This window comes from Cottoperca gobio, unplaced genomic scaffold, assembly GCF_900634415.1.
Source record: "Cottoperca gobio unplaced genomic scaffold, fCotGob3.1 fCotGob3_7arrow_ctg1, whole genome shotgun sequence".
NCBI classification, from domain to species: domain Eukaryota; kingdom Metazoa; phylum Chordata; class Actinopteri; order Perciformes; family Bovichtidae; genus Cottoperca; species Cottoperca gobio.
Window position 1 is genome coordinate 70,001 of NW_021167069.1, and position 10,000 is coordinate 80,000.

Sequence of the window (10,000 nt, forward strand, 5' to 3'; positions counted from 1 at the left end):
TCTCGTCCACCAGCAGAGGTCGTTTCCTGCCTGTTTCAGAGGAAGGTGCACAGGGTGTGATAGTGATGATGACCACACAGCATATTGTGTGAAATGATGACTGACTTGTGTTTGGAGAGCATTTGGTTCGCTCTAGGAATAAGCTATTATAAAGAAATGACCCCTTTATAATCATGTAATTACAGTAGGACTTAAAATACCAAAGCAGTAAGATAAGGTCACCAAACATCATGAACCACATGCCTTTGTTTTCATTGGGACGATCCGAATGTTACTTTGGAAGTCTTTACATAACACACATACACAGATTAAAGGACAGGCAGCTAAATGTCATCGTGCGTCTGTCTCATGCATGCATAATTAAAATGTCACATTAGGTGACTGAAACAACCAAATGCGCATGCGTGAGAGATATTGCAATATTTGTAGTTGAAGCAGCTGTAATTGTTTTGTACAGCCAATGAGTGTAGTCCAATAGAGACGCCATTCTGTGACGCTCATGCTGCATTCAAGGAGCGCTCGTAAACTCCGACGTTTCAGTGCCGACTAGTTTATTATATTATGTAAATCTGTTAGGCTAAATTATGCTGCTTTCAACTAACAGTGGCTGCTTTGGCAAAGTGTATCTGTAATTATCTTATAAATTAATCAGAACACAATAATTCTCAAATGAAAAAATAAATCACATGTCAAGACATGAATTACAGCAGAAAATGTCCAGAAAATGTTATAGGGAAAAAGAAAGGTTTATATAAACAATAGTAACGACGAAAAATGAGATTAGGATGGAGGTGCTTAATATATTTGGACTCATAAGAACATTTTAAGATCATCACAGAAAAAATAGACATTGGTTAATAAATCAGCTTTGTATAAAGTAAATCAAAAATCAGGTTTATTGATGAGAAGGTTTCCACATTTTGGTGCATTACAATAAACATAGTAAGAGAACATTTAAATAAAGGATACAAATAATAAACATTAATAGACCAGGAAGTACCAAAACAATCAATGGAATTATTAATATTTTAAAATATTAATTTCAAATTCTTAATTCTCAAGTAAAAATCATTAAATCTGTAATGAAGCTTGAAACAAAAGGAGTATACGTTTTAAAATGACTTATTGTAGGGCGGATAACTATTTTTAATTCCCATATGGAATTTTGAGGTGCTTGTACTTTACTTGAGTATTTTCATTTGCAGGCCTTCACCCTGATGAACACTTAACATGTACAGTCAATAACCCTGTAACACCAAAACAACTGCTCCCATTATAGATAATAATCTCAGTTTAAATGCACTATTATGTTAATGTGTACATCATCTGTCAATGTCAATACAAATCCCACATGCTAGACATTCTTTACCTTTATTAGTTCAGCTTTGTTGTCCTTATTCTTAGCTGTTATGTCTATTTAAATGCAAATATATATATATATATATATATATATATATATATATATATTATATTTTAATCTGTATTATTCTGAAATTCTGCATGTGTACTTTTATTTTTGATATTTCTAGTATATTTTGATGTTAATACCTGTGTAATTATACTTAAGTAATATCTTGAATGCATACTTTATAAAAAAGTATTTCTAAACGTTGTTATTGCTACATAATACTAATTCCTCCACTGCTTAAAACACTAACCCCGTTTATAACTATTTTCCTGTGCGCGTGCAGATTTTTATGTAACAACTATATTTCCCAGGGTCCCTGAAGGCAGCATGATTCGGTGGCTGCTGAGCTGATCTTTGTGCGAACGAAGCAGAGCGGTCGCAGTTAGCAACGGGCAGCAAACACTCACGGAGAAGCGACAGACGGCGGAGGAGACAGCTTTTGGGCCCGAAAATCACCACATACAACTATTACACTGTGACAACAACGGCCTTAAAATGGTAAGAAGACACATCAGAGCTGTGAACGTAAGCCGGTGGCGCTATTTTCTTCATGACAGTCAATTTAGCCAAGAGCTAGCCGGCTAATGCTAAACTGTTAGCGAACTGTTTTCCTGACTCATTATTGAGCAGCCCGAGAAGCTAGGCTGCCATTTTACACCAACAACACAGGCAGTTGGTCTTTCCTGACCACTGCGGTTAGCTCAGCCGAGGCAGTATTTATATTAAATATAGTCCAAACACTACACCTGTATCTAAACGAATCAAAATGATAGTTGAAATAGAGATTGTATTTTGATTTAAAGCAGCGCCTGGCAGCGAAGCTAACGTCACTTACAAGCTAACTGGCTAATATAGCCTGAGAAGCTAATAAGAGTTAGCAGTATTGCGTAGCAGTGTTTGTCTCCATTCGCAGCTCAGGGTTAGATAATCTCAACTAATATTTTGAAAAGCGGTCATTGTACAGCTTCATCGTATTTAATGGGATGGTTACATAGTCTGGATTTAGCTGACTACAGTTCGTCATTAAAACGAATCGATCGGCCCTCTGTGGAGAGGAGGGTAGTGATTTTGAACCTGACACTGGGCTCACACACTCCTTAAATACCTAGAAAATACCTGGTCTTCGCCTCTTTCTAGGCCTGCAGATGTTGGGGAAACAGGAAGAAAGAAAGGGGACACGTTTTTGATAAGACTCTGGGTGATGATGACCCCTCTGCTGGTGGAAAATATTGTTGGTTGCTGACAGTCTCTTTCTCCTTTTTATTTATAAAGGCAAAACTAACACTTGGCACACCTGGTTGTTAATTTCGAATTTACAGCCATTACTTTTTTGTTAGGGAAGTTTGTAAATGATTTAACAGTGATTAGGCTGTCATGGGAAGTTGATACATGTAGTAGCCCTGCACTCAAAAAATAGTGATAATAAATCAAAATAATGTATATCTTCTGGAGTTTTTTAAACCAGGTGTTTTCAATAATATTTACTATGTTCGCTCAGACAGTGATACAGTACTTAATAGCTTCCACCTTTAGGTATGAACTGCTTGTACTGCAAGTATGTTGAAAAGTAAATATCTAATATTTTCATACCAACATTGGCTGAAGTAAATATGCATTTATGGAACATCTGATTGTTTTGAAGCTGCCACAATGAAAGGAATAACTGAAAGAGCCATGGTTTATTAAAATAACATTTTCCAGGTCTGGAGATGTTGTATTGTATTTGTCTTTCTCTTGATTGATCAGGACCCCCTCTATCGGTTGCTGATTGGCTCTTTCTCTTGACAGTTAAGAGTATTTTCGTTCATTTTAAAGTTATAAAATGAAATCCTCAAGTTGGCATGTGTAGATATTTCTTTGTTGACAATGTCTTTTTTTATGCATTTGTAGAGCTTTTTAAAACCAAAATGTTTTTTTATAATGTATTCTACACGTGCAGACAGTATAAGATGGCTACATTTAGATTTTCCTGTTTAAATCTTATTTTTCCAGTAGTATTGGTGGATGAACATGGACGTTTTTGGAAGAGGCTTAGTAAATAACTAACAAAGTGAAATGCATACTTAGGTTAGAGGATTAAAAGAAACACACTCTTTTATTATGTTTCTAGTATGATTTGTGTCAAGTGAGACATTACAAGAGGAAAAAAGGTTCCACATTGTTTTGCAGTTATAGTAATACAAATGATACTAGACCTGGATGATATAAAGCTTTCTGAAGCTGATGTAACCCAGTATTGAAGTTGATAGATCTTTCCATTTCTACAATAATACTAAAAATGTAACTAAATTTGTTCAAGGAATATTTTTATTTCTTAAACCTATTTTAAATAAAAGTCAGCCATCAGTGTAGGATGTTTGTCTTTATTGGGTCAAAATGTGAATTATGTTAATATTGTTAGCCGGCAGCCCTTCAGAGAGCATCCCGTTTTTCTATGTGTATTTTATATTGAGCAATGAGGCTTAATTGTTCATGTGTAGACACGTCTTTCCCCCTCAGAATCAACCTGTTTGAGTGGGAGGATCTGTGTGTTCTTACAGGACATAGGGTGGGTGTTTGTTGCTATTTAGAGTAATACAGAACATATGCAGTTGGATGATCATTTTGCATATATACCATTATAAAACATCTGCAGACTTGTCCATCCCTGCATATACATGGTTATCCAGTCACGCACATGTGCTCCATCATATCTTGTGGATTTGTTATTTTGAGCAGAAGCAGGTACAGTCAACCTTTTCTCACATAACATGACACACAAATACAGACTGCTCTGCTGGTTGCATTCAAAGATCTGGCAACTTTGAGGGAGTGTAGTATTTTCATATTTAATGGGGAAATATCAATAACATTTCTTCAGTGCTTTTATATTACAAAGAGTACATGTTGCACCTGCTCCGCCCTTTCGCAACAGCTCACACATGCAGACGGATCCTTTCTCTGCTCAACAACATGCATGACTGAGATCAGTCAGTCTGTGTCTATTAGCGTAAAATGACTCATGCTCCTTATAGGGCAGCACTATTGGCAAATCAGCAATATGTAAACATGCTGAAAGATGTTCCTGTTGATATTGAGTTCAAAACATGCAGTGAAACCACTTTGCTCCTGAAGATTTAAAGTCATGTCAGCGATGATCAAGTTTTACCTGGCCTGACCCAGCCAGGTCTGTTGGCTTAATATACAAGGTGCTGTGAAGTGACTGCGCTGAGGGCAGTGATTGTAAAGTCAATCCAAAGGGGCTGTGAGTCTCTGCTTGGCTGCACTTCTGAATGATGAGCAACAGAAATCCAAAGCTGCTTACATTAATGAAATGTCTTCCCTTGTTGCCTAACACTGCACATGATCTGTTTGCACACACACACACACACACACACACACACATACACACACACACACCACCTTACAAGCATGTCAGTCTTCAAGAAGTGCTCATCACTGTGATTCATCTGAAGATTTAATGCTCCTCACTCTCACAGTTTGAAGCTTTTGATTTGGTCACAAACTCATATTTAAGGAAAGGAGATTTTGCTTTGTTGTTGTTTTGGGTTTTAAATGTAGAGTATTAGGTTGTTCAGTCTGGCCAGGACCCACGGTGACCAGGGCAATCAAATTTACCAGGCTGAGCTTTTCTTCCCACGAGCATCTCTCTCTCTCTCTCTCTCTCTCTCTCTCTCTGTCTGTCTGTGTCTCTTTCTCTCTCTCTTTCTCTCTCTCTTTCTCTCTCTCTTTCTCTCTCTTTCCCCCCTCCACCACTCCCTGTATCCTTCCCGCTCAGACACAATCTGGTTCCTGAGTTGTGGCAATACCTACTGCACTACAAGGGCAGTAAATCCTTATTCAGTGTAGAGAGAGAGAGTAGAAGCCACCAGCTGAATGCAGGGGAGTTTTGACTGTCCGGTTTGTCTGCCAGCCACTTTGGAAGATAAATCGAGTCCTAATATGAAAATCAGCTGGGATTTTGAAGTCATCTTGTTGCTGCGGACAGCAGATAGCTGGGTAAGAATTTAATTTAAACATTTGCATTACACACTAAGCAATTTGTTTGAGTAAGTTTAATTTGTTCAGCAGCTGCTGAAAGCTGAAGGCAGGTTTTAAAGAAGATGAAGTGCTGGTTTCCCCTCTCAGTTAGTCTCTTCTATTCCTCCATGGAGAGTTATTTTTAATGACACCGGTTGTTATTTGTTTTTGGTGGCGCCAGTCATTTGTAGTGCTTCAGGTGGTGTAATAAATCCTATTTTGAAGTACTTTCTACTCATTACAATGTAATGTAAGTGAGCATCTTGATGTTGCCTCAGGGGATATTAGGCACATGTTTTATTGTTTTTAATATTTAAATAAAGAAACTCTGAGGAGCAGCTTGTCACTGCTGTAAGAATAAAAACAGCCAGTCAGCCCATCGTAGGTTAGCTTGAGAAGTTGTTGTCGCTAGCTTCTGGGCTAACCCCTTTCTCTTTAATCCGCATGTAGCCAGAGAGACATGACGGGAACTTTTCTTGAACGTTAGCATTTATTCACTGACTAATAACACTGCAGCTATAATGTTACTGCTGACTTCATACTGCCATCACACACACACACACACACACACACACACACACTCACACTCACACTCTCTCAACCGCACTTGCTAGTGCTACACACACAACCTACGCACTACGGGAGTTTTTCCTTAAACAAGTTTGTTACTTGTATGATACTCTTTCGTTGAAGAAAATCTTTTCTAATGCATTTTAAGAAGAAATCGTTGATACTCGGGTCCGGCAGAAAAATGTATTAAACCTGTTATCAAAATAGTTGGACATTCGTTAATCGCCTACATTTTTCAGCTTGAGCTCTTAATTGTTTACCTTTATTCCAAGAGCTGTTGTTGCTTCTCCTGGCTAAGTGACCGCGTCATGGATACAAACAGGTCGACGAGTCTGTCGGCAGCACTTGTTGACAGACTCGTAGGCTGTTCCCTGAAACAAGTCACGACCTTTGAGGAGGAACGTGCACAACAAGCAACAAACTTTCTAAAAACTGTTGCCCCTCACCAAGCTGTCCTCAGCAGCCTGTTGTCAAGTAGGAACTCATTATAGGTCAGACACTGAAGCAGGACACGCATCTAAAACCTTCTGGTGTGGGAATCTGAAATCTGATCCCAGGGCTGCTGTGAAGGGCACCTTTCTTCACCACCACTGAATAGAAGCACAGAGAATGAGCGCTCTACCTTCTGTAGCCGGATGAGGTACTACCTCGGAGGCATTGTCTGCCCCAGTTGCCATGGCAACTGCCGGAGCACCTCAGGTAGGTAGGGTTGCCTCTTTCTGAGTTTAGCGAAGATGTGGTGAAGAGGAGCGGATGCTGACACAGGTCTGGAGCCTGGACCCGGCTGTAACTGGAGATTGCGGTTTTCTTTTTTTCTAAAAGTCTGACTTGCAGATTCAGATTTTGGTCAATTCCAATTAGGGTTGGGCGATGTCTACCGACGTGCCATATGTGGATGTCCACAGTGAAACATCCCGATGGACGATGATATCGTTGGGGTTTGAATTCAAAATGATTATTTAATAAATATTCTGGTGCTACAGGAGCTATATCCACTATCAATAAAGGGATGTCAATTTATCAATTATGTCTGCTAGGGCTGGGCAATATATTGATATGGTGTTATGAAACTACATATCTTACATTTAGGATATGGCATAAGTGTTGTCGTTACCTGGCTTTAAAGATTGCATTACATTTACTGACCCGACACGTGGTTATATCCGTATTACTGATTATTTATCAAACTTATGATGTCTCAATGTCGAGGTATTTGGTCGAAGATATTGATATTTGGATTTAACCAGCATCTTTAACGTGTAGACCCAGAATCTCCTCCTGTGCTGGTAATCTGCGGTAGCTGGAGAAAAGGGTCTTGTATTCCTTAATCCTGCTGAATTAATATAAAAACGCTTTATGTTGCACAGGCTTTGAGTTTTAGAGTTTCCTTCTAAATGTTGCATGTCACAAAGAACCACTGGTCATAATCATAGTTTGGAATCTGGCTTTGCAGATTTCTATTTAACCTGAAGACATTTCTGATTGGAGCATCTGACTGTTGCAGCAGGTGAAGCAGAAATGCAGTTTCGTATGGTTGTAGTCGTGCAGGAGAACAGTGGCAGCAGGCTGCAGTGCCGTGGTCAGTCTGTGGGAGCGGGGGGAAGGGATGCTGGAGTCGGAGGTTGGGCGTGGAGGGGACGACAGATTTTAGTGACTGATGAAGGCCCGCTCCAAGTCTTGATGTGCCGGGAGCTTACTGCTGTGTCACGGCTTTCCCTCTGCCTCAGTGCTTCTCTTCATCATCGTGCCCATAGTGTAGAGAACTACAAGTAGAAAATCTACTGCAGTATCTCAGTGCTGCTTATTCTACCACGGGTCCTCGGTTCTGCTCATCTTTGGGACATAGTTTTGCAAGGAAATTAATATAGAAAATTCTATCTGGGAAAATGATGTCGACTGCTGAAACAAAAATGACTCCAACTGTTATAATCATTAAAGTCATTTATCAAGTATTGAGTATTTGTTGATTTGATTGAAGTTGAGTTTTTTGATTGACTGTCAACAATTTAGTTTAATCGATTTAAGTCATTTTAATGGTGAAGTGAACGTTTTGGGTTTTGGTCAAACAAAACAAGCAACATTTTACAGACAACTTATGAATCAAGTAACTAGAGCTGAATAGAAATCTGATGTAACTTTTAAAAGTTAAGTATTTATTCAAGTCGCTGCTTTTCATTTTGTTTGGGACTGTTGTTGGTCAGACAATTTGAATATGTCCCTTTGGGCTTTAGGACATTCCCATTTTATAACCCCCCACCCAAACAAGGTTAATTGTTCATAATATATATATATTTTTTAATAGTGTAAAGAAAAGTTGCTTTGTGTGTTTTTTCTTAACATGCAGAATCTAAATATAGTGAGGTGTCACGAGCAACTTGCCACCAACACACACATTTTCTGTCTCATTTAAAGTCCTACAGCTCAGTGTTTTGTCTTCATGAGAAGCAGCAGATTCTCCTTGTCATTGAAGCTGCGCAGACGTCATGTGTTCATTCATATTCCGGCGTCAACAGGGACAGGAAGTAAACAGAGCAGGTCACTCAGCTTCCTCCCCTCTTCCACTAACAGACTCTTGCACTTGTCATGTCCTGAGTCCCTGGCCCTAATAGCTGTGAACGGCCAGAGACGGGCAGCGCTACGTGCCTGGTGCTTCTAAATATAGCAGCGCTGCCTACATGTGCACAGCAGTTTCTCCCCATACACCCTCTTTAGTCTCTGCTTCTTTTAGGCTGCGATTACACAGCAACCTTTTTCTTTTTGGATGACTGACCAATATTGACATTAAATGCTGTGTAATAACAAAGTCATATCTCTGTTTGGTACCTGCGTCTTTTAAACACAATATTACATTTTATCAGCAATCTTTTGCAGAGATATCACAATAATAAGTTTCCTCAAATGAAAGACTGGTTGAAATAGGGCGGCAACGATTTTCTTTAACAATCTCACAAATATTTTTTATTAATCACATCTGGCAATTATGTTTTGATGGTCCGAACCCCACTTTAAAAAGCTTATTGCTTCCACTCGGTCAGTTTAGCAAAACATTAAAAAGTCTGAAGTACTAAACCTTTATTGGTACTATATGCACAAATACTTTGTACAGGTATTCAAGGCTGATGTCTCGTCTTTTCTCTCTGTTTCCTGTTGTCTGTTGTCACTGTCTCGTCTTCCCTCTCTGTGGCCTGAAAGATTTGCTGTGAACCATGGCGTTCATTATCGTCTCCTCTTGTACCGACAGTGGGGATGAAATTACAGCTTCAGGTCTGTCAATTAGCCTTAATGATGTGGCCTCCTTGGACTTTCATCAGTGCCACTGTTAAAACAGCTGCATTTACTCTGCTGATAGTGTCGCAGTCATGACATGACCTCGTATTCAATATGAGTGGGGGAATAAGTCGATTCACAAATGCCAAAAATCAACGTTTGTATGTTGGTAAAGTTATTTTGATGGAACTAAAAAAGTGGCACTAAACTGCAAGAGCACAGTCCTGCACCCGGACGATGCACGCTAGTGTTATGTTGTAGTTCCTCTTTAAAACAGGCAAGCGTTTGGGAGCATTTTGGATTCAATAACTTTAATAATTAGATTTGCATGACGAACATGAAGTATTTTGTTGATACTTTGTGAAGAACACACACATTGACCTCTGTTTTTGCAAATAGAACATTATCTGATAGAGCTGTGATGTTGGTCAGTGAGTTAATTTCATTTCATTAACTTCTTACAGACCAAAGACTAACATGGTTGCAAATTAATGCAATTCACCTTTTAGCCGCAACCATCAGCCCCATAGTTCTATCAGCTCTATAGTTCTATCAGCTCTATAGTTCTATCAGCTCTATAGTTCTATCAGCTCTATAGTTCTATCAGCTCTATAGTTCTATCAGCTCTATCAGCTCTATAGTTCTATCAGCTCTATAGTTCTATCAGCTCTATAGTTCTATCAGCTCTATAGTTCTATCAGCTCTATAGTTCTATCAGCTCTATAGTTCTATAGT

General features: G+C 39.0%; 1 protein-coding gene across 1 annotated transcript in view; it reads left to right on the forward strand.

Moving 5' to 3' along the window:
• The first annotated feature begins 1,744 nt into the window (after positions 1-1,744).
• The window catches only part of LOC115006280 (cullin-1), a 22,790-nt gene continuing 14,534 nt past the window's right edge, over positions 1,745-10,000 (forward strand). Inside the window, 1 exon segment of the mRNA XM_029428415.1 lies at positions 1,745-1,906. The gene's annotated coding sequence lies outside the window, so the exon portion shown is untranslated.